Source organism: Trichechus manatus, unplaced genomic scaffold (assembly GCF_000243295.1).
Source record: "Trichechus manatus latirostris isolate Lorelei unplaced genomic scaffold, TriManLat1.0 scaffold00065, whole genome shotgun sequence".
Classification (NCBI taxonomy): Eukaryota; Metazoa; Chordata; class Mammalia; order Sirenia; family Trichechidae; genus Trichechus; species Trichechus manatus.
In genome coordinates, this window is record NW_004444001.1 from 12,753,281 (window position 1) to 12,779,600 (window position 26,320).

General features: G+C 41.0%; 1 protein-coding gene across 1 annotated transcript in view; it reads right to left on the reverse strand.

Annotated features, from left to right (window-relative positions):
• The window catches only part of PLA2G7 (phospholipase A2 group VII), a 67,910-nt gene extending 41,791 nt beyond the window's left edge, over positions 1–26,119 (reverse strand). Inside the window, exon 1 of the mRNA XM_004379529.3 lies at positions 25,973–26,119. The gene's annotated coding sequence lies outside the window, so the exon portion shown is untranslated. The remainder of the gene's footprint in view (positions 1–25,972) is intronic.
• Between the last annotated feature and the right edge of the window lie 201 nt (positions 26,120–26,320).

Below are 26,320 nucleotides of genomic sequence, written 5' to 3' on the forward strand. Positions count from 1 at the left end.
GTGTGTGTGTGTGTGTGTCTGTGTGTGTCTGTGTGTGTGTGTGTGTGTGTGTGTGTGTCTTGGGGGAGGGGAGACAGAGGGAAGGAGGTAGGGGATGTTGGGGTTAAGTGAGAAACAAAATACAGCGAAACCTGTGAGAGCTGGAACTTGACAGGACTGCCTTGTTTTTCTGGGTCTCGCAAGTTTTCCACCTTTGACAGGATGCAGTCTTACCACTTTTCTATTGCTCTCTATTAGTGGAAAATATTTCTGTTTTCCTTCTCTGACAGGTTTCTGCCTTACAGGTTCTGGCTTTTGCAGGTTTTACTGCAGAATAACATCCTTCAAAGAATGCGCAGTTTTGTGGTCCAGATAAATATGGGCATAACCTACTCTAGTTCAGGTCAAACCAGGAAAGACCAGCTAGTCTAATCCTCTTTGTTTGCATACAAAGAAACTGAGGCCCAGAGAGGGGAACTGACTTGCCTGGGACCACACAGCAAATTAGTGACAGAGCTAGGATTAGACTACCTGGTTTCCTGGGCACCCCACCATGGGGTTTGTGGCAACACGAGCCCCACACTGTCTGTGAGATGCACCTGGGCTCTTGTATGGACAACGAGGTTCTGTAGACATGTGGAGAGGGATTGCTGAAGTCACCACGGGCAACGGGAAGGGCCTGGGTTTGCAGTCAGAAGGATCAACTCTACGTCAATCATTTCATATCTGAAACCTAAATCTCCTTAGTGAAATGGGATTAACAATACCTATAGGGTCACTATGAGTTGGAATCGACTCGATGGCAATGGGTTTTTTTTTTTTTTCAGAGGGTTAAGGTCAGGGAAAAAAGGAAAAAATTCCAGCATAGGGCCAGACACAGATTCTCAACTAATGTCCTTTTCTCTTTTCCAACAGGAACAAGCTAGGCTTTATGGGGAACAAAATATATTAGATTCTAGAGACAACATTCTGAGTAAGGAAAGAGACTGATGATCTGAAAGTTAGTGATTTACAAAAAGAAACAATCTTTGATGGTTATGCCGGATGGGAGTGGGGGGAATATTAAATAGACAATAGATAAGTGCTAACTTTGGTGAAGGTCAAGACAGTACACAATACTGGGGAAGCCAGCACAACTTGTACAAGGGAAGGTCATGGAAGTTCCAGAGACACATCCAAACTCCCTTAGGGACTGAACTGCTGGGCAGAAGGCTGTGGGGACCATGGTCTCAGGGAACATCTAGCTCAATTGGCATAACACAATTTATAAAGAAAATGTTCTACATTCTACCTTGGTGAGTAGCGTCTGGAGTCTTAAAAGCCTGTGAGAAGCCATCTAAGGTACTCCACTGGTCTCACCCCTTTGGGAAGAAGGGCGAATGAAGAGAACAGGGTACAAGGGAAAGATCAGTCCAAAGGACTAATGGACCACAGCTACCACGGCCTCCACCAGACTGTCCAGTACAGCTAGATGGTGCCTGGCTACCACCACTGACTGCTCTGACTGGGATCACAATACAGGGTCCTGGACAGACATGGAAAAAAACATAGAACAAAATTCTAACTCACAAAAAAGAAAAAAAAAGACCAGACTTACTGGCCTGACAGAGACTGGAGAAATCCTGAGAGTATGGCCCCTGGACACCCTTTAGCTCAGTAATGAAGTCACTCCTGGGGTTCACCATTCAGCCAAAGATTAGATGGGCCCATAAAACAAAACGAGACTAATGGGGCACAACAGTCCAGGGACAAGGACTAGAAAGCAAGAACGGACATGAAAGATGCTAATAGGGAACCCAAGGTCGAGGAGGAGAGTGTTGACATGTCATGGGGTTGTTAACCATTGTCATAAAACATATGTGTACTGACTGTTTAATGAGAAACTATTTGTTCTGTAAACCTTCATCTGAAGTACAAAAAAAGGAAAAAAAATTCTTAAAAAAGTGAGTGATTTATTTCATCTTGCTGAGTTGCTGAGGAAGCATCAGTGGCTCAGGCTCTGGCTCCATGAGGGATTCTCCCCCTCAGCTCTATTGACATTTGGAGCCGGGTAAGTCTTGGTTGTGGGGGCCTGCCCTATGCATTGCAGCATGGTCAGCAGCATTTCTGAACTCTACTCACTAGATGCCACCGGCACACTCCCTTCCCCCAGCTGTGACACCCAAAAATGTCTCTAAACATTGCCAAATGTCTTCTTGGGGGCAGACTGACCTGGGTTGTTGGGGAGAAGAAGGCACTTCAGACACATGAAGCTTTATGTTGCAGTGAGCTGGGGTATTGGTAAGAAAGGCGACAGGATAGATTAGGAGAGGGGGTATTGAGAGGAAGGAGGTTGGAGGCAAGAGCAGGGGCCAGAACTCAGAGAGCCTTGCATGTGGTACATCTGAGTACGGACTTCTGTTCTACAGACAGTGATGTTTCCCACTACACCCAGGGGTGAGGGCCTTTTATCTGCCAGATGTGCAATGAATGTTTGCTGATTTAACACAGAAATGACTTCTGAACCATACAAGAGTGTGTGTGTGTCCTTAGCCCCATGACACAGGCATGTATGTATGTGCATGTGTGTATGGGGGACAAGGCAGAAGCGTACATAAAGCAGAGGGATCTGGAGCTTCAACTTGTTTGTTGAACATGGCTATGCCCAGGGGCTCAGTCCATCTATAGAAACCTGAACCAAACCTGCTGCCATCCAGTCGATTCTGACTCATTGCAACCCTATAGGACACAGTAGAACTGCCCCATAGGGTTTCCAAGGAGTGGCTGGTGGATTCAAACTGGTGGCTTTTGGTGGATTCAAACTGCCTACCTTTTGTTTAGCAGCCATGGCTCTTAGCCACTGCGCCATCAAGGCTACAGCTATAGTCTGTCTTAAGGACCGCAAGGCCAAACCACCCATTGCCATTGAGTCGATTCTGACTCATAGAAAACCTACAGGACAGAGTAGAATTGCCCCATAGGGTTTCCAAGGTTGTAATCTTTACAGAAGCAGACTGCCACATCTTTCTCCTGAGGAGCGGCTTGGGGGCTTGAAGCACGGACCTTTTGGTTAGCAATGGAGCTCTTAATCACTGTGCCAGTAGGCATTCTTGATCACAAGGCAGCCCCCTTCTTTTCTCCTTAGTTCACCTCTCCCTGTTGGGTTAAAGTATTTTCTTCTTAAGTGGTTAGACCCTCCTTCACCCTGCTCTGCTATGCCTGACAACTGAGGATCTGAAAACATGCTTCTCCGAGGACAGTAGAGAACATCTGGATTACACTCCCTTGGGAAATCCTTCAATTTGCCACTGATTCAGGTCCAAGCCAAAGCTCACCCTTTGTCTCTATAATCAGCTATTCGTCCCATGCTGTGGGCCTCCTCCTTCCTAAGTCAAGGGTATAAAGATCCCCGAGTGCCTCCTCAGCTCTCAGAAACCACTCTAACTCCACAACTATTACTTAGCATGTAATTCACATGTAATGTTTACAATATTTTCTTGTCCATTTTCTTTCCCCCAATACGCTGAAACTGCTCCTGAAAAGGGGCCAATACCCTTTATCTTTTTAAATTTCTCACAGTTCTATGTACATGCTGCGCACTTACCAATACCTTCCTCTGGTTTCTGATCCATTTCTCTAACTTAATTTTTTAAATAAGCTGTTTAATAGTTCTATGTGATTTTACTATATACAGCTACTAATCCTTTATGGAAATGTTATAAATTATAAATAAAAATGATGAAAAATTTCCTATGTTACTAAAACGGAAATAGTACTTCTTGATTTTCAGAACAAAGTTCTACTATAAAGGGCCACCAAGTCCCTGGCTTCCTGAGACACTAGCTTCTTTTATCTTCTGATGATCATCAAGCTCTCTGAGAGGATAACCACTGAACACAAAGGAATATTGCATAAGAAGTCTTCTAACTTTCAAAGTTCTCTTTCCACAGAGAAGGTCCTTTTTCTGAACTGTGGGATATGAGTTAGCTAGAAATGTATTTACATTTGAGAACTAGGACGCTGAAAAGGCTAACAGTGACTTTGGATATTTCTCTTAGAACTGGTGAATTCAAAATGATTACACTTAAACCCTTGATACGACAATGTTCAGAATCATAACATAAGAAAATGTATTACCATCACCAGCAGCAGCAGCCAATACAAAATTTTCTTTGAGAAAGATGTAACTGGCCAAACAAAGCAATAACTGACAAACGAAAGCCTGATGCTTACCTATGGTCTTAGTATGCTTTACAACTGCAGAATTTACCAGATCAAAATTAGCAACACTGGTGGGAGTGTAATTGGGTACACTGACTTTTGGAAGGCAATCTGGCAAGACTTAAGTTGTACAGACCCTTTGACCTTTTAATTAAACTATTGGGATTAGTACAAGAAAAACTTATACACAGGGAAATAAAACCCTAAGAACTTAATACACTGCAGAAGTTATCCCATCTATTTATAGGAGTCAACAGACACACACACACAAACACACACACACACACACACACACACACACACACACACACAGAAGCTCTCCAAACATCAAACAAAAGGGGAATAGTTAAGTAAACCATGGTATTCATCAATGGGCTCTTATTTAGTGATTAATGGGATAGTTACAAAATAATGCTTTATGACTTAGGAAACTGTTTTCAATGGAATTTTAATTGAAAACGATAAAGCTGTATTGTCATGTAAAAATCATTACATGGTTATTAATATAATGGGGTGGTGAAATTATGGGTGTTTTTCTAATTGTTTCACATTTTCTACAATGAAATGCTTTACAAATTAAAAAAATAAGGAAAAAAGAATATTTAAGAAGAGTTTGTATGATCACGAAGAGTGTTTATGTATGTTAAGTAAAAAGTCGTGAGAATTACTTGTGATCCCAGATATATAAAAACGAAAGAAGGAGGGGGGAGGGAGAGGGAAGGAGAAGAAATAACAGATATTTACAGTGCTTGTCTTCTTTGTGGATAATTGAAAATACAAGGTAATTTTTTATCCTTCTTTGTACTTTTCTCTTTTCTAATTGTTTAAATCAATGAGAATATTTATACTTTAAAAATAAATATTTTTTTAAATAGTTAGTAAAGCCCAAAAACCATTTTCCTTATTTTTGACCCCTTGACCACTAGATAAAAAATCATCCTGACAGATCAAGAAAACATTTCAAAGAGCATTCAGATAACACATTCTATTTAACTCCATTTAAAAGTGATTTAGGAAATAATATTGGAGTTATTATTACCTCTCTTTGGGCATAGAGAATGTGACCCAGCTGGAGCTGGGTTCACAAGGACTCACAAGGACACATCAACTGGGCCCTGAGGTATAAAGACAATAGCTAAGATAATCTTGGAAAACATCTTTTAGGGAAACTTTCACACAAAGCCAATCAAACAGAACACATAAGACTTTCTACTGTTCTCTTTTTCTATAAGCATTTAGTGAATAGAAATTTGTTGGACCAATGAAGACCCTCCTGACTGTCGTTACTGAAACCTGTACCAATGATTATTAAGAAAGACAATTCAAAATGTAGGATCGCAATTTCTAGCCAATCTGTGAAAAGGAAAGCTTTCAATGGTTTTGCCCGTTTGTAATGTTAATATATACTGATGATTCTGTAATGGTCTTTGGACTTGGGCAGACATGGCTGTGGCAACATGCTTGTCTGTTTTTCCATTCTTGCCTATTCTGTAATATTCTTTGGACTCGGGCAGACATGGCTCTGGCAGCATGGTTGTCCATTTCCCACTTTTGTCTTTTTGAATAAAACTTTCTTTTTGCTTTACTAGACTTTGTGATGTTCTTCCCCTACAACAGTTAATGGTATAGTCGTCAAGGATTTCTGAAGCTACGAATCCAGTCGACCTCGAGGAGACCTGGACTGCAGAGCAGAAGCTAGCAAAGAGAGGTCCTATCTTCTGGATCCACATGTTCCTGCTCCATATCCCTTCGACACCGACAGGGTGAGTGCTCTCAGAAAACGAGCCTTTTCTTATTCTTTTTGTTCTTTCTCATGTTTTCTTAAGCTTTTTTCAGCATATTTGTTTGAAAAACCAGTTGTTTGATTAAGAAGAATCTTTCTTAGATTTTTGCTTGATTGTTTGGTTAAGAGTGATATTTAGTAACTCTTTAAGTGAACTGCAGTTTAGGTCCAGATGCGGGCATTTGAAACTTTAAAGAGGTAATTCTATTTTCAAAGAGCTTTGAGTCACTATAAGCCGCAAAATTCGGACCTTTTTGTGGCTCAGAGAAAACCTGGAAAGTGGTGCTCTGTTTTGCCAAATTAGCAGGGGGATATGGCAGCTTCTGACCTGTGTTATGAAACTTGAGGGAGAAGTGGTAGTTCCGTACATTTTTTATGATACAGTTTCTCAATAAAGAATCACAATGTTAAAATTAAAATCATCAGTAGCTTTAAAGTACGTTCCAATTGGAAGAACTAGTGTATTTAAGGTCTAAAACAAGAGACTAGGTCTTTAGCCAGCAGAATGAATAAAGTTCAGAAAGAAGGAAACCAAAAACTTGAAGCTTATCGCTTAACATCTTTGATAAACGAGCCTGAATTTCACCCCTACTACTAAGACACTGGTTTCGGGTTTACATTTAAAAACACTATAAACTGAGTACACTACAAGTAATTTGGAATTTCAGTGACCACTTTGGGAAAATGAGCTTTCCTTTGTGTTGTCTGTTCGTTCCTTTAGGGAACTTTGCTTGATGCTCAGGTTTTGTCAAATGGTCTAATATTCCTCCATCTGAGGCTCTAGAACCTGTTTTTTCCATTGAATTGAGTCAATCTTACCAAAAATTGCTATATACACTTTCAGAAACTAGGATCCCCATATCCTTGTTTTGTGTGGTATTGTCTGGTGAGTTTATGTGGTCTTTCTGTCTCCTTTTGTCCTGGGAGCTTGCTTCTGGTCTAGAGCATTGTGTCTAAGTTTCTGTCTTGTATCAGGTTGGTGGCTATGGCTGAAAATTGATGTTTTTTGTAAGGCTGGTCATAGAACCTCAGTTCTTTCTTCATCCAGAAAAAACTGCATCTTGTGTCTGTCTTATGATTTAGACTTTTAATACCTACTTGGAAAAACTTTGATATAAACTGGTCTATTTGAAAAGTACACTAAGATCTTTATGTTTTATACTATGTCAATCTTAAAAATGACACCTTTCTAAGTAACTTAAGCTAGATGTTAAATGAAATGTGTTTTATTTAAGGAAAAAGGATAGTTTTGTCTTAAAGTAAAAGTAGCAGTTCCAGAACAGTAAAAAAGAAATTTGTTATCTTTTGTCCTTCAAAATTCCTAGGTCAACTTAAACATATGTAAACAAATTGGGATGACACCCCTAGCCCTAGTCTTGCTAGCCAAGAATTTACAAAATTGCTAAAGAGCTTTGGTATTTACTGGGTAAACAGCTTTTCAAAATGCCTCCATCAATTTAAACATATGTAAATGTCTTCCATGAGTCAAGAGAGTGAGGGCGGGGCAAGATCAGGCCTCCTTGGCCCCCAACCCCCAGTCTCCAAGGTCCTATAGCTCCAGGGAAGCTTTTGAAAGACCCCTTCCAGCTAGGTGGAGACTCTTTCAAGACAAAAGATAAGAAAAATTGCTGCTTTGCTATAGTTATCAGAAACTGAGTGGATCCCAATCATAGAACTGTAAACAAGTTCTCTCTATTATAGGGGAACTCTAAGAAGTCAAACAATAGAAATCACAATGAGACACACCTGAAGTGGCCTGGAAAAATGTTTCCACTCCTAGCCAGACACTTAGGGTTATAGCCATATCGATGAATTGGTCAACTGAGCAGATATTTTGTGATTTCCAAAGCCAGTTGATAAAATCTTAAAGGGCTAAAATTAGATTGGGAAAAATATGAGTAGTAAAAGTTGAATGAAAATTAGAATATTTAAACAGACTTTCTTTCAATTACAGTTGTTTTATGGTATACAGGCTTAAAATAATTCCAAAGACATTTTAGGTAACTTACAGATATTAAATTGAGTTAATATGCATTTGTCATAATTTAAGTTCATATACTTTGGCTTTTTATGCCGAAGAGGAAGAATGTATACATATTTTAAAGTCTGCTAATGAGTGTGTTTATTTTTACCATTTAAAAGAATACACTATAAGATATATGCAACCAAGGCAATGTTTAAGAGGTTTATTGAAAAAGAAATTTATTTGTGATGGTCAAAAGTTTTATCTGTCTGACTAAAGTTTAATGGTTTAATTTATGAGATTTTAAGGAGTTTTAATGTTAAATAGCATATAAAACAAAGAATTAGGTTTCTCAGTTAAAATAACAAAATTTTCTTTGATTTCTGAGTTAAAGGGTTAATTCTTTGTGTAATCTGCCTGGAAAACAAAGGTTTGGCCTCTCATTAGAGTAAGATTCCTGAGTCTGAATACTAAGCTGAAGGGCGTTTAGAAAAGAAAGCTAAGATTTTTACTTTAAGATCTTTGGTTAAATAAGTAAAGTTTCACAGTGACCTATAATATAATTGTAATTTCTTTATTGTTAACTTGGTTGCAACTTTATTTTTTTAAATCTATCATCATCAAAGCCAATGGTTTGATTGGGAAATTCACATCATTTACCTATGAAGATTTTTTTATTACTACTCAGTTATTTAGAGATTTGATAATTTTGGTATATTCTTAGTATATCCTGACTATATGGTATTTTGCCTCAAGAGTATTACGTATTATATCTGAAGCTCTTTAAGAATACAGTTAATGGTTACATTTAGAAATATTTTTTATCTAAAGTATTTTTTTAACTGATTTTATTTGGCCTTTACGTTATGCTTGCAATTAATTTCTATCATGTCTTTTACTATTAAGAATATTATGTTTATGAATTAATCATGGCCATATTAAGTTTCATCATCTGCCGATAAGTTTTTACTTCACTGATTTACTGAAAATGTTTGACCAAAATATCTCAACAAAAAGATGGACTATGTTGGACTTGCTAAAACAAGTGTAACTAGACTCAATCAAGGTTTCCAGAACTCTTATGGAGAAGCTGATGAGTTCACAGACTGCAGCTGATCCAAAATCATGTGGAACAGAAATTAACTACATAAGACTGAGGAAATGAAAGGAAACTATGGTTTTTTTATGTGGGAATATTGCTGATGTTTTGAGGTCCTATTTTCTGGATATAAGAAACTATTCTCCTTTCTCCTAAATTATCTAACTAATGGGTTTAGATATTGTAACTCTTGAATTAGAAGTTCCTGTGGTAAACTCAACAAAGTTGTGAATATTATAACCAGAGAAGTGTCTGAAATTTGAGCTATGATTTTATAAAATAGAACAGCATTAGATTTCCTATTAGTTCTCCCAAGAAACAGTTTTGTGCCTTAATAAATAAATGTTGCTGTATTTATATTAATACTCAATCTGAGGTTTTGCAGAATATAGTTGCTGTTGAGGTACGTGAAAAACAGTTACTAATGCTGCTTATGTATAAACAAATACCTCATGAGATTTGTTTCCTTGGTTCAAAGACCTTAGGGTCATGGTTTCATTGGTTATTTCAGGCAATTGGCCTAATATAATTGTTAGTGTTTCTGAAAACATTTCCTAGTTTGCTGTATGGTGCCTGGGATCTTAAAAACCAGATGACGCCCAATTAACATTTATTGAGAATTTCTGATAAAAGATTCTATAGCAAGATCATCATCCAAAGGAAAGAATGATGAGAGAGTTGTATGTAATTTTCCTGGAATCCAGATTTCTGGTTTTCATGGAGGTTGAGGCAACCCTTCCAGGACATCGCCTTTGGGTGTTCTTTTTAATCTCGAGTTCTGAGAAAAAAAACTGGTTCCTGAAGCCACTTTGAGTCAAACAATGGTCCAGATAAACCAATAAGACCATTTTGCTCTGGGCATTGTGCTTTTTTTTGTTTTTTTTTTGAAGAATTCAGTCTGTTTTAGGAAACTAACTTCAAAGATCAGACTGAGAGTTATGTTTAGGGTAAATTAGTAATTAGTTTAATCAGTCTTTAAGAAATACCTGTCTAATGTTTGTAACCAAACTGTCACCCTCTTACTATACAGAAAGTTATGTATCTTAAAGAAACCAGGTTCTCAGAGGAGATCAACCTCATGTCTCAGACTCCATTTTGTCTTAGGTTTCATTTCTGCTTCTGAGAAAGTGACCCATGACTGTTAATAGGTATTCCAAAGAGGGGCAGCTTCACCTTGGGAAGAACACTTAGTATGTTTTAAACAGACTAACAGAAGACCTCCTACAGGAAAGGTCCATCCTGTATTATCTTGCTAATCATGAGTTCTCTAATGAAAACTTGTTTGTAACATGTAAATTTTTCTATATTTTCTGTTTCTTCTAGACAAACTTTGTGTGCTCCTTATGGATATATGTTTCTGTGTGATAGATCCAACTATACTAATTTAGATGATCCCTTTCCAACTGATAGTGAATTTATGTGGGCAATCATTTGTTTAGCTTCCTGACAAATGCATGGGCAATGCACTTTGGAAACTTTAGAATTATCTTTAAGTACTCATAGAAACAATACTAGTAAATATTGGAGAGGTAATGTTAAATTGTTACACACTGTAAAATGAAAGTCAGAAGAAAACCCATTGGTCCAACATTCAGGGTATGGTTGGTAGCTTTAATTCCTACTTACAGTATATCTGAAGTGGAGAAATCTTTGAGAAATTTGTCAATCACTATGAGACAAATAACAGACAAAATTGCTAGTGAGATGGAAGCACAACAGTGATCTCTGATCTTATAAGCCAAGGTGACATAAGATAACAAAATAGTCTTAGACTTTTTTATTAGTGTAGTCTGTGCTGTAGCAAATACCTCTTGCTACATTTGGATAAATAACACAGGAGAAGTAGAACAAGATATACATAGAAGTAGACAACAAGCTACTTGGTTACACACTGTAACACTCTTACAAACACCAGATTTGTTTGGTCGGTTACCATCAGGAATAAGTACATGGGCTAAATCAGTACCGCAAGGAATAGTCAAAGAAGGCCACGGGCTAAAATGTTGATGTACATTGAGTCTGCTCACTCCGGCAATGTGATTGATGAGAACATTTCTCTTACTTAATATCCTGGTGAAGAACCAGATGGTATCCAGTGGAGAAACAGCACCGTGAGTTTAAAGAGCCTGCAATGGCCGCCATCTAGGAGCTCAACCAAGTCCAGGTATTGATCATTGATGTGTTACCTCCAATCTCTGATCAAAAGGAGGGAATGATTTAGGAAACAATACTGGAGTTATTATTCCCTCTCCTTGAGCATAGAGAATGTGACCCAGCTGGAGCTGGACTCACAGGGGCTCACAAGGACTCACAAGGACACATCAACTGGGCCCTGAGGTATAAAGACAACAGCTAAGATAATCTTGGAAAATATCTTTTAGGGAAACTTTCACATAAATCCAATCAAACAGAACACATAAGACTTTCTACTCTTATCTTTTTCTATTAGCATTTAGTGAATAGAAATTTGTTGGACCAATGAAGACCCTGCTGACTGTTGTTACTGAAACCTGTACCAACGATTATTAAGAAAGACAATTCAAAATGTAGGATCACAATTTCTAGCCAATCTGTGAAAAGGTAAAGCTTTCAATGGTTTTGCCCATTTGTAATGTTAATATATACTGATGATTCTGTAATGGTCTTTGGACTTGGGCAGACGTGGCTGCGGCAACATGCTTGTCCGTTTTTCCATTCTTGCCTATTCTGTAATATTCTTTGGACTCAGGCAGACATGGCTCTGGCAGCATGGTTGTCCGTTTCCCACTTATGTGTTTTTGAATACATGCTGAATAAAACTTTTTTTTTTTTTGCTTTACTAAACTCTGTGATGTTTTTACCCAACCACAAAAGTTTGTGTCACGTTTTTGCCTTTCTTCTGAGGACATCATGTCTACCACTGAAACCACGGTTTCCTGTTTACTGTCCTCTTCAAATCCCAGCTGAAGTCTACACGCACAACCATGGCTGCAGCTAACCCCAGTATTCCCATATCTCAATGCCACTGTAAAATTCTCATCAGACACCATCTCCCTTCTTGAAACAAAAGACAAACCAAAACAACTCTTAGTCCACTGCTACTGTAAAAGGTCCAGTTTCAGGTCTATAACATCAGTATCAAGAGCTGACAAATAAACTATAAGCTGTCCAAGTAAAACCCAGTCCTGGCAAGAGACTAGGGTATGCCTGTTTTAACATTCCTGTTATTAATAAAGGCTCAGAAAAGAAAGCATCTTTCACAAATATCAGTACTCTCTTTGCCAGATTTGTTCTGATTAGCTTTTGGGATGGGAACATGTGACAGGCAGAATAATTGCCCCTCCCCCAAAAGGTTCCCAGAACCTGTGAATATGCTATGCTACATGGCAATGGACAATTAAGGTTGCAGATGGAATTAAGTTTGCTAATCAGCTGATCTTAAAATAGAGAGATTATCCTGGATTATCTGGGTGGGTTCAATGTAATCATAAACCAGTTGCCCTAGAGTTGATTCCAATTCATGGTGACCCCATATGTGTGTCAGAACAGGACTGTGCTCCATGGGGTTTTCAAAGGTTGATTTTTCAGAGGTAGAGCACCAGGCCTTTCTTCTGAGGCACCTCTCGGTGGACATGAATGTTCAACCTTTCAGTTACCAGCTGAGCGTATTAACCGTTTGTACCACCCAGGGACTCCAAGGTAACCATAAGGATCTTTAAAAGTGGAAGAGGGAGGATGAAGAGGAGGTCAGCGTTATACAATGTAAGAAGAACTCAACCTGCTATTGCTGGCTTTGGAGATGGAGGAAGGAGGCCATGAGCCGAGGAATGTGGACAGCCTCTAGAAGCTAGATAAGGCAAGGCACTAGATTCTCTTCTACAGCCTCCAGAAAGGAACACAGACAGTCCTGCTGATACCTTGGTTTTAGCCCAGTGAGACCTATGCCAGACTTCTGACCTACAGAACTGTAAGAAAATACATTTGTGTTGTTTTAAGTCACTAAATTTGTAGTAATTTCTTATAACATCAATAGAAAAGTAACACAGAGCGTATAAAGAATGAGACCAGAGAGCCAATGTAGTCATCAACTAATGTCAAAGAGAGTTGCTTAAATATCACAAAACATACCCAATACCAGACTAAACAATTGAGAAAGAAGATAAAATCTTCTGCTTTAGCTATTTTGTAACAGGAAGCAGAAAGAAGGCTGTCGATCTTCCAGCCCTGATTTCTAAGAAATTTATTACTATTTTTTATTACAATGTCTTTTGTTGTTTTACTTAGTATTATATAATAATTATTTAAAAGTTTAAAAATTAGGAAAAGGTGTAGCTTTGAAGGTACAAATCTCTGTAACTTTATAACCACCCCTACCCCTCTCAGGAATAAGTGAAAACTACTGTTCACAATCAGATGTAAATGAGGTCATACATTTTTCTGTGAGCAGTATTTTTTTAAGCAACTATATCCTTGTTTGGGAGCCCTGGTGGCACAGTGGTTAAGCGCTTGGCTGCTAACCAAAAAGGTTGGCAGTTTGAATTCACCAGCCGCTCAACAGCAATGGATTTGGTTTTTGGTTTTATATCCTTGTTTGGTATAACCCATTGCTGTAGAGTCCATGCCAACTTATAGCAACCCTATAGGACAGAGTAGAACTGCCCCATAGGGTTTCCAAGGAGCAACTGGTGGATTTGAATCACTGACTTTTTGGTTAGCTGCCAAGCTGTTAACCACTGTGCCACCAAGGCTCCATGATTCTTCTTATACATCTTAGTAAAAGATTTCCCACTCAATACTTGCTAATATCAAAACTTTAAAAGAAAAAAGTTAATACCTATTCCATTAACATTATTTTCTCTCTTTCACAGTAGCTAATAGAAACTAATCTGGACAGTATCTTGAATGCGTAACACTTAAGTGACTTCTGAGAAATGCCTAAAGCCTCCTATCTTGAGCACAGTAGATTCGACTCTTGTGTAATCATTTCACAACCTAAAAAAAGGGGTAGGGTCAAAAGAGCAAAAGAAGAAGTAGTTCCATGTTGTAGAAGGAAGTTAAGAAAACAGCCCTTTGTAAGCACAAGAACTTAAAAGCTGCATGCAAAATAGCACTAACTGATCCTACTCACGTTTTATATGTTAGCACTCACATGCATTCAGTGTATCAATGTCTAGGCAGTTGAGACCCTATACAGCCTAATGGTCATAAAGGTTAAAAGTTATCTAAGATCACTGGGCAGGCTGCTGCCATCCTAGAGGTTTCTGATCTTACTTTCTGGCCCAAACCTCTAAATCAGGGTTCTTGTCCCTGGCTGCACAACGGAATCACATTGGTTTACCAAAACCAAAAATCAAACCTGTTGCCGTTAGGTCGATCCCGCTCACAGTGACCCTAAAGCTACGAGGGGTAGCTTTAAATAATCCCAAATGCCCAGGCTAGATTCCAGATCAGTAAAATCAGAATTTCTAGGGGTGAAGCTTGGGCATCAGTACTTTGTAAAGCTTCCCCACAGACTGCAAGATGCAGCCAAGATAAAGCACTGAATTGAACCATGCTTCACCGTACCCAAACAGTTCTAATATAATAACGTTGGCAGCTGAGATGGCCAGTATCTTTGTCTTCAAGACCAGATCCCACACACACCAACTACATGTGATCTCCTAGCAGTTCCAAGGAGGTTCTGCTGAGGATTCATCCCACTATTTCAGGGTCACAGAATCCCAAAACACTAGCTTTTGAAGGCTGTGCAATGATTTCAATTATGAGCCTCAGAATCAGACAGCTGGGTTCTAAAATCCTGACTCTATCCTTTGGCTGGTTATGCTCTCTCGGACCATTTATTTAAACTCATTAAACTCTAGTCTGTTCGTCAGAGAAAAGGGAGCAATCACAATTTCTCTCAGGGTTATTTTGAGGATTAAATGAAATAATGTATGACTGTGTTTACTCGTGTGCCTGCTGTTTTCTGATTTTGTGGTGGTGGTTTGAGGGGAGAAGGGGGCAATGGTGGAATCACATGAGAGTGGATGAGAGAAGGGTGACTATAACACGTTCAAAGATTGAGGAGTTACTACTTTGCTCTTAAAGCTATATTAACATGGTTTAAAAAAAAAAAAAAAAACTTGCAGTTTTATTACATTCTCCAAAATGCCCCAAATCACTAAGCAGAAAGCAAAAAACAAAAAGAACAATAGATAATTTCTTTGCCTCCACCACCACCACTCCCACCACTGTTGTTGCTCTTGTTGTATGCCGTTGAGTTGATTCGGACTCAAAACCATCCTGTAAGACAAAGTAGAACTGCCCCATAGGATTTCCTAGGCTGTAATCTTTACAGAAGCAGATGGCCACGTCTTTTCTCCCACAGAGTAGCTGGTAGATTCCAACCAACCACCTTTCGGTTAGCAGCAAAGCGCTTAACCATTAAGCCACCAGGCTCCTTACTCCCACCATTACCACCATGGAAATATCATTATTGGGTGCATTCCATTACAAAAGTAATTGAATAGTGCACTGCTTATAAAGAAAGAAAGGTGGGGGGTGGGGGCAGGAAGTGAGGAGAATATACAAGTGAAAGGAAGAGAAAAGCAAAGAAAAGGTTCAGTGCGCTACCTTAAGATTAACTTTCAGCTTCAGTGACCATTTATACACTGACACCATCATATTATAACTGATTTCCTACAGGGTCCTAAGCAGTCACAGAGCTTCCTGGGGGCTGCTTTGCACAGTGCCATGAATGGGTTCTAGATGTGTCCCTATATTGATCCCTTTGGGGTGGCCAGGAGAGGTCTGAGGTAGTTGGGGCCAATAGCAGCACAAATATAATTTTCTCTGTGATCCATGAAAAAGGTTGGGAAGCCCTCAAAACTTCACAAAGTGGAGGTATTGCCATAGAATGGTTCACGTTCAATACATCACAAGCTTTCACACACTGGGGCAGTTCCAAACCAGCGTGATGAAGGTAAGGAGATTCCTAAAGCACAAATGGAAGGGGCAACTTCAGTCCCAGGAAATTACCACCTCAGCAATGCACAACTGCTTTAGGGAAAAGAGGGGTTTCTGAAAAAGCTGGCAGCTTTTAGAACTTTTACAAGTTAAAGCACTGGAAGCATTTTAATAAAGTAGGAAAGACTGCTATTTAAATAACTCCAGAGCAAATGGTTTTATTTAAAAATATATTTTAAAAATTCTTATTATTCCAAATTTTCTTCTTTAAATATTTCATTTTTTAACTGGATTCCCACCCCACCCCACCCCCAAGCAGGGCACACAGGCTTGTAACACTATGGTGGAGGGAGGCTATCCAGGTGGTCGGTCAGGACCTGAACCCATGTGATTGCTGCTTGCTGCTATGGCTCCTTGACCGTGGCTCCCAGACAGACCAGCCTGACACTGACACTGGCTCACTAGCTTCAGTCCCCTCTACGCACATCCAAGGAGCTGAAGGCTCCTGAAAAAATAATTGTGGCTTCTCTTTAAAGGGTCAGAGATCTTTGCATGATGAGAAACTAAAGCCACAATCAGTCCCTGTCCTTAGCAAAAGAAGCAGAACAGAGGCACAACATACACGTGTACACACACACACACACACACACACACACACACACACACCATGCATATACTACTACTTATAAATGTAAGAGTAAGTGGATCTTTTCAGTATTCTATGTATACATGGCTACATGATGGTTAGAATAAGAGTGGTTAAGGAATCTAGCTATAGCTTCAGGTTGCCAAGGTTTGAATCTAAAATCTCTATTTACTAGATGGGTGACTCTATAAGTAAGTTTTTACTTTCTGCCTCTCTCGTCATCTGTCAAAGGGAAAGCCTGCTCATGGGGTTGTAATGAGGTTGTAGTGTAAGCACTTAGAAGAATGGTGTTATTATTACCCAAAGCCTACCGACTGCTGCCCAACCCCAGCAGCCTGCCACATAAATGCAAGCCATGAAGACTGGGGTGTGGAGGAGGCTGGGAGACCACAGAAAACAGGAGGTGAATAAGCAGATCCTCTACTAGAAAACGGACAATAACCCAACAGTAACCAGAATAATGAGGAAACAAGGCAGCAAGTCACATGACGAGCTGCTGAAGAAACCAGAGATGTTCGTGATGGGGAAAAACCTAGATAGCATTTCTGTGGAAAAGAAACTCAACAGATTCTTTGTGGACCCAAATGGTAGAGCTCCATTAGCCAGAGCTTTCCAACAATTAGCATCATCCTCTTTATCAGAGGAAGGGCTTAAGCACAGGACTGTGAACTACCAGCAGGGACACTGGAGAAAGGATTCCTGCAGTGGATGTGGGAACAAACAGGCTGGACTAGATAACCCTAAATCTGAAGTAAAAAAGCAGAAGTCTATAAAGGCCAGCCAGGTAACTTTAATGAGTTAAGCAGGCTGTGTAATAGAATAAGGAGTGGTGGGGACTGTGGCAAAGTGGACCATCTAACAGGGGTAACCGTACTCATGAGAAACCTGTACTTACACCAAGAGGCAGTCATTCGAACAGAACAAGGGGATACTGTGTGGTTTAAAGCCAAGAAAGGTGTGTGTCAGGCTTGTATCCTTTCACCATCTGTATGCTGAGCAAATAATCTCAGAAACTGGACTATATGAAGAACTCAGCATCAGGACTGGAGGAAGGCTCATTAGCAACCTGCAATATGCAGATGACACAACCTTACTTGCTGAAAGTGAAGAGGACTTGAAGCACTTACTGATGAAGATCAAAGACTACAGCCTTCAGTATGGATTACACTTCAACATAAAGAAAACAAAAAAATTCACAACTGAACAATAAGCAACATCATGATACATGGAGAAAATACTGAAGTTGTAAAGGATTTCATTTTATTTGGATCCACAATCAATGCCCATGGAAGCAGCAGTCAAGAAATCAAATGACACATTGCATTGGGCAAATCTGCTGCAAAGACCTGTTTAAAGTGTTAAAAAGCAAAGATGTCACTTTGAGGACTAAGGTGTGCCTGACTTAAGACATGGTATTTTCAATCGTCTCATATGCATGTGAAAGCTGGACAATGAATAAAGAAGACCAAAGAAGAATTGATGCATCTGAATTGTGGTGTTGGCGAAGAATATTGAACATACCACAGACTGCCAGAAGAATGAATAAATCTGTCTTGGAAGAAGTACAGCCAGAATGCTTCTTAGAAGCAAGGATGGTGAGACTTCGCCTCACATACTTTGGACATGTTTTAAGGAGGGACCAGTCTCTGGAGAAGGACATCACGCTTGGTAAAAGAGAGGGTCAGCAAAAAAAGAGGAAAACCCTCAACAACATGGACTGACACAGTGGCTGGAACGATGGGCTCAAGCATAACAATGATTGTGAGGATGGCAGAGGACTCGGCAGTGTTTCATTCTGTTGTACATAAGCTTGCTATGAGTTGGAACCAACTTGAGGACACCTAATAACAAGCCATTCTAGCTGAGTGCTGGCATGTCAAAATGACAGCACCATGTTACTAGATCTTCGCTTTTTTTTTTTTTTTTTCAAGAAAAGCTGGAAAACCATATTTGTATGTAAAATCTACTGAATTTTAAAGGATAGCAACTAAATCAAGCTTTTAGAATATCATATGAGTCAAACAAAATAGACCTGTAACCTCCAGGAGAGACTGTGACCTCTTCCTTAAAAATGCTCCTGACACCACTGAACCCCAACCCTATGGGACTATGATGGTAGATATGAGCAAAATAAATAAATTTGTACAGGTCCTGGAATTACTACCTCATTTTGTCTGCAATTTGAATCACTAGACGGGCCACTTCAAGCTGAAATTTATTCACATTTACCAATAAATAACTAATGGGGTCTGGCATGTGAAGATAACCCAAAGACCAATAGGTCACAAAGAACTGAATCTTTCACTGCACACAATATAAATGAGGAAGGGCCTCTACTTTCTTCTAAGCAGCTGTATCTACTTCTAGTAAGTTCCATGTCAAAGTGAGGCAGGAAAGAGAAACAGGGCTGCCTCTTTGCAGCAGTTAGCTGTCCTGTCGCTGAGAAGGTCATGCCTACCCTAGTGATAAACGACTTTGAAACTCTTCCTTGACTCTCTAAAATGTAGTCAGTGATCAACTGGGGAAAGTTCAAGAGCTCCCTCTCAGAGAGAATGCTTCACTAAGGGAAACAATCCTAGTCAACTCTGGTTCACAGCCCCTTCGAGAAATTCTACTGCCAGGTATAGATTTTCAGTTATCTACAGATCTTCGCACTAAAGGATATCCGTGCACAGCCATATCCAGTACAAAGGCATATCTTTTTTTGTGTGTGTGTGTTTTTCCCAATTCCCAGCTTTTAATATTCTACGCTGAATTTTCTTCTGAACACACTGAACTTTCAAAAGTAAGCCAGCCATTATTTTAGCATTAATTTCACCACAGCCTAGGATGGTGTGTTTTATTGGTGTCTCTTAGTCAAGGTTTTTCAATATCCTGGAACACAGCAAAATGTTTTTGTATATGTTTAATGAATCATATTTATTGAAAAGTATAAAATAGCTAAAAAGCTATTGGAATTTATTAGAAAATTTGTAAAAATGAAGCACAGGGAAGTCAAAGTAATATAACATTAGCAAATAATAATAGTAATAAAATCTTACATTACTCCTAAAAGCATATTCATTAGCTTATTTGATTCCATGAGATGAGTAGGCCAGATGTAACGTTATCTCCATTTTGTAGATGGGAAATTTGAGACAGAGAAACATTAACTTCCCACTCTACCTCCAATAAACAGCCTACTTCCATCTACTGCTATCACCCTCCACTAGGTCACCATCGGTCAACCTGGATCTGATCGCCTTGCCTCCCCTTTTCTCCCCTATAATCCATTCTCCTCACCAGCACCCTGAGTAATCTTCTGAAAAATGCAAATAATGTCATGTCATACCTCTGCATGCAGCCCTCTCTGGCTTCCCACTGCACTCAAAATTCAGACTGAGGCTCTTCATGATTGGGCCCTGTCATGGATTGAATTATGTCCTACCAAAAATGTGCATATCAGTTTGGCTGGGCCATGATTTCCAGTATTGTGTGGTTGTCCTTCATTTTGTGATTGTAAGTTTATGTTAAAGAGGATTAGGGTGGGATTGTAATACCCTTACTAAAGTCACATCCCTGATCCAATATAAAGGGAGTTTCCCCTGGGTGTGACCTGCACCACCTTTTATCTTACAAAAGATAAAGGAAAGGGAAGTAAGTAGAGAATTGGGGACCTCATACCACCACAAAAGCAGTGCTGGGAGCAGACTGCATCCTTTGGACCAGGGGTCCCTGCGCAGAGACGCTCCTAGTCTGGGGGAAGATTGATGAGAAGGCCAATAGGAGAGAAAGCCTTCCCCTGGAGCTGACGCCCTGAATTTGGACTTCTAGCCTACCACACTGTGAGAAAATAAATTTCTCTTTGTTAAAGCCATCTACTTGTGGTATTTTTCTTATAGTAGCATTAGATAACCGAGACAGGCCCCCGACCTCACTCTCCTAACTCTCCTCCACCCTCACTTCACGCCAGCCATGCTGACCTCCTGACTGTGCCGCGAATACACTGAGCTTATTCCCAGGAACTTTGTGCTTGTGGCTCCCTCTGCCAGAACCCTCTGCCCTTCTTCTTGGGGTCTCATTTCAAGGCCATCTCCACAGAGAAAATTAACCTCAAAACTCAATCTAAGAAGCCTACCCCCTCCCATCTGTCCACCACACACACAGCCTCCACAACACACCACCACAGTGCTCTGTTTCCTTTTCTTCAGAACATCTAGCACCATCTGAATTTACTTTGCTCAGTCCTCAGTACTAGAGTGTGACCTCCATGAGAGCAGGGACTGTATCTACCTTGCTCGATGCTCTATACTCAGTGCCTGGCAAAGAGTAGGTGCTCAGTAAGTATTTATTGAAATGAATGAATAAACAAAGCCTGTGCTAGAAATCAAATAGCCCATTTAATTAAATCAATATCTATTTTTATAGCAGACTTTCTCTTCTCAACTGTTATTAAAAAACAAAACAAAAACTACTAAGCCTATATATATTAGCCTGTTTCTATTCGTGTGCTATGAGTCACACATGTAAACTGGAACAAAGTGACAGTGAGGGCACTGACATCATAGAGAAGGGCAGTGAGAACACGCTGCTCATCCCTCAGATCACAGAGCTTCCCCCAGATTCTGGAACAATATGATTTTAGAACTAAATGATCCTCTTAAATCTCTCTTCACTCAATATTTTCTCTTAAAATGCTTCACTTCTAGGGAAATTTCTCACCATCTTGAGGGGTCAGTAGGACTCAATTATCATGGGTCTAGGGAAAAAAAAAAATCAGGCTTAAGATGTATGTCATGGTTTGAATTATGTCCCCCAAAAAATGTGTGTATCAGTTTGGCTGGGCCATGATTCCTGGTACTGTGTGATTTTCCTATTTGTTGTAAATCCTGCCTCTATGATGTTAATGAGGGAGGATGGGTGGCAGTTGTGATAGTAAGGCAGGACTGGATCTACAAGACTGAATTGTGTCCTGAGGCAATCTCTTGCGATATAAAAGACAGAAGTGAGCAGAGAGACAGGGGGACCTCATACCATCAAGAAAGCAGTGCTGGGAGCAGAGTGCATCCTTTGGACTGGGGTCCCTGCGCCGAGAAGCTCCTAGTCCGGGGGAACACTGATGAGAAGGCCGACGGAGGAAAAAAAGCCTTCCCCAGGAGCTGACACCCTGAAATTGGACTTTTAGCCTACTTTCATTGTGAGGAAATAAACTTCTCTTTGTTAAAACCATCCATTTGTGGTATTTCTGTTATGGCAGAACTAGATGACTAAGACAATGTATCTGGGTATAGATAGCTTGCAGACCACCTTCCTTTCCAGGAAATATCAGTCTCCAAGGTCTTTGTGTGGCACAAACACTTTGCACTTGACTACTAACAGAAAGGTTGGTGGTTCGAACCCACTGAGAGGCACCTCAGAAGACAGACCTGGTGATCTGCTTCTGAAAGGTCACAGCCTTGAAAACTTTATGGAACAGTTCTACCCTGCACCCATATGGTCACCATGAGTCAGAACTGACTCAATAGCAACTAACAACAACTAACCAAAAGGTTGGTGGTTTGAATACACCTAGAGGTACTGAGGAAGAAAGGCCTGGTGGTCTGCTTCTGTAAAAATTACAGCCAAGAAGACCTTGTGGAACAATTCTACTCTGTAACACATGGGGTAACCATCAGTCAGAACTGACTAGATGGCAACCAGTCTGGTATTTTTGGTTTTCGGGTGTCAGGCAACCAGTTTGGTGTTTTTGGTTTTGGGGTGTCAGGGCAAGGAATATGAATTAAGGGAGGCCCCTTAAATTCCAGCTGACATTCCAGGGCTCCCATTCCAGTTGCTCAGGTACCTAGTTAGCATTTTTTAAAAGTTCTATGCTTTAAAGGATAGAAGGAATACACAGAGTCATTGTACCAAAAAGAGCTGGTTGCTATTCAACCATTTCAAGAGGTAGCATATGATCAGGAACCGATGGTACTGAAGGAAGAAGTCCAAGCTGCACTGAAGGCACTGGCAAAAAACAAGGCTCCAGGAATTGACGGAATACCAATTGAGAGGTTTCAACAAGCAGATGCAGCACTGGAAGTGCTCACTTGTCTATGCCAAGAAATTTGGAAGACAGCTACCTGGCCAACCGACTGGAAGAGATCCATATTTACGCCTATTACCAAGAAAGGTGATCCAACCGAATGCAGAAATTACCAAACAATATCATTAATATCACACACAAGTAAAATTTTGCTGACGATCATTTGAAAGCGGCTGCAGCAGTATATACACCGGGAACTTCGAGAAATTCAGGCGGATTCAGAAGAGGACGTGGAACCAGAGATATCATTGCTGATGTCAGATGGATCCTGGCTGAAAGCAGAGAATACCAGAAAGATGTTTGCCTGTGTTTTATTGACTATGCAAAAGCATCCGACTGTGTGGCTCATAATAAATTATGGATAATATTGCGAAGAATGTGCTCATAAGGAACCCGTACGTAGATCAAGAGGAAGTTGTTTGGACAGAAGAACGGGATACTTCATGGTATAAAGTCAAGAAAGGTGTGCAACAGGGTTGTATCCTTTCACCATACCTATTCAATCTGTATGCTGAGCAAATAATCCAAGAAGCTGGACTATATGAAGAAGAATGGGGCATCAGGATTGGAGGAAGACTCATTAAGAATGTGCACTATGCAGATGACACAACCTTGCTTGCTGAAAGTGAAGAGCATTTGAAGCACTTACTGATGAAGATCAAAGACTACAGCCTTCAGTATGGATTACACCTCAACATAAAGGAAACAAAAATCTTCACAACTGGACCAATAAGCAACATCATGATAAACAGAGAGAAGACTGAAGTTGTCAAGAACTTCATTTTACTTGGATTCACAATCAACATTATAGAAGCAGCAGTCAGGAAATCAAAAGACACATTGCATTGGGAAAATCTGCTGCAAAAAACTCTTTAATGTGTTGAAAAGCAAAGATGTCACCTTGAAGGCTAAGGTGTGCCTGACTTAAGCCATGGTATTTTCAATCGCATCATATGCGTGCGAAAGCTGGACAATGAACAAGGAAGACCAAATGAAGAAGAACTGACGCCTCTGAATTGTGGTGTTGGCGAAGAATACTGAATATACCATGGACTGTCAAAAGAATGAATAAATCTGTCTTGAAAGAAGTACAACCAGAATGCTCCTTAGAAGCAAGATGGCAAGACTACATCTTACATAGTTTGGACATATTGTCAGGAAGGATCAGTCCCTGGAGAAGGACATCATACTTGGTAAAAAGTACAGGGTCAGCAAAAAAAAGGAAGACCTTCGGCGAGATGGATTAACACAGTGGCTGCAACAATGGGCTCAAATAAAACGATTGTGAGCACGGTGCAGGACCAGGCAGTGTTTTGTTCTGTGGTGCATGGGGTCACTAGGAGTCAGAAGTGACTCGACGGCACCTAACAACAACATGCTGAAAGAGCCTCAAAAAAGATGATTAATTGTATTCTTCTGCAAACATAACTGGGTGAGGGAATGTGCTTAGGTTTGTTCAGGTTCCTCACTACTAAAGTGCAAAGGGCACAGATACCTAGTGGGAAGGAAATGAGGAGCCAGACGCCCAGGGTTCTGCTTGAGGGACAAGCCCTGGGGAGCTGGGCAAGCCCTTTCACACTTCAGAAAGGATTCCTCATCTGTAAAATGGGTGGCCAAAACAGATTAACGTCCCTTCCAACTCTGCTACTCCTTCAGTCTCAGTGGCTCTATTGACAGTGATGTCTGTGGTGCTGGTTTTGAGTATACGGGGCCGAGTTCAACAAGGCGCATGACCACATGGACCCTAGCAGCTCCTCCTACACAGATGTGTGTGCAAGGGAAGGAACCCTCAATGCCCAAGTGCAATGAGCTGAAGTGGTCACTGGAAACTGCCAAGTCATTGGGCTCTCTCCTCAGTTTCTGAAGGCCACAGAAAGTCCCACTGAAAGGAAATCTACCTGGGTGCTGGCAGCTCACTGGTGCCTCAGAGCTGGAAGGCTGTCTGCTTCTTATGGATCAGGCTAATACTTAATGCCCTGATTCCTGAGTTAAAGTTTAGTCCAAGATTTGGTCCTGAGCTTCTTGGGACTGTCAACACTCAGAAGACCATCACTGCTATAGATAGAAACATTTTGCTGCTGTGGAGTTGGCCGTGACTCATGGTGACCCCACGTACAACAGAATGAAACACTGCCTGGTCCTATATTGATAGGACAATATTCTGTTGTAATCCATAGGGTTTTCATGGGCTGATTTTCAGAAGTAGATCTCCAGGCCCTTCTTCCTAGTCTGCCTTAGTCTGGAAGCTCTGCTGAAACCTGTCCACCATGGATGACCCTGCTGGTATTTGAAATACAAGTGGAGCAGCTCCCAGCATCATAGCAATGCAAAAGCCACCATAGAAATGGTGGTGGAAAAAGTTTAGGGGATACATTTTCCAGCTTTTACTCATAAGCCACTTTCCCAGTTCAGCATTCTTATTTGGGTCAAAGGTCATTTGTGCAAGTCTGATTTGGAACACTTCTGTCTCACACTTGAACTCACATGCCCTTTAACAGTGGCTTTAAAGAAGCAGCAGAACTCCCCAAAAGAACTTTTCCGTCCTGGTGCAAGACCTATAGATAAGAAAATTCCCTATTTCCCCTGGTCTTACTCGCCCTTATAGTACCTAATTCTTTGGGTTGAACCAAAAACCAAACACTTTGCCATAGAGTCAACTCATAGCGACCCTAGAGGTCAAAGTAGAACTGCCCCATAAGGTTTCCAAGGCTATAAATTTTCACGGAGGCAGACTGCCACATCTTCCACATCTTTCTCCTGCAGAGCGACTGGTGGGTTCCAACCGCTCACCTTTCGGCTAGCTGCCCGGCGCGTAACCAAGCAGCCAGGAGCCTAACTACTCTACTACCAGGGCTCATTATTCTTTGTGTTGATGTCTCTGAAAAAAGGTTTTGGAAGCAAAAAAAAAAAAAAAAACCAAACCCACTGCCCTCGAGTCAATTCCAACTCCTAACGACACTGTAGGACATAGCAGAACTGCCCATAGGGTTTCCAAGGCTGTAAATCTTGACGGAAGCAGACTGCCACATCTTTCTCCCGCAGAGAGCTGGTGGGTTTGAACTGCTAACCTTCTGGTTGGCAGCCGAGCGCTTTAACCACTGCGCCACAATCCCCTTCTCCCACAAGGATTCTAGAGCTGTTCCCCAGGGCGGCGGAGGCTGCAAGCCCCGGACCATCCAGTGGGTGGGTGAGATTCCAAACACCGCCCCCGGCCCGTCGCTGCTTCTGGATCCCGGCCTGCAGCGCCGTGACAATTCTCCCTGAGCCCGCCCCGCGCCTCTCCTCAGGTTCCAGCCTCGCCTGGGGTCTCTCCTTACCCGAGCGCTGCCCTGAGCTGCTCGCGGGAACCCAGGTCTCTGGGCACGTTCCGCCACTCACCGACGCGACCCAAGCACGCCGACCCCGACCGCTTCTTGCTGCAAGCACTACGGGCCTCTGGCCAGCTGCAGTCGCCGTCGCCGCAGGGTGGCTGGCAGCCCAGACAAGAGGCAAGGGGCCTGGGGCTTCGCAGCGCGTTGGCTTCGCCCTCTGTCCGCCCCGCGCGGTCTTATTGGCCCAACTTTCTCCTCCCCCGCACTGCGGAAGGAGTGGCTGGGGAGGAGCTTGTGCCCGCCGGCCACCCACAGGCAGCCGCGGCTCCGCACGCGTGAGGCTTCTGCGCACCT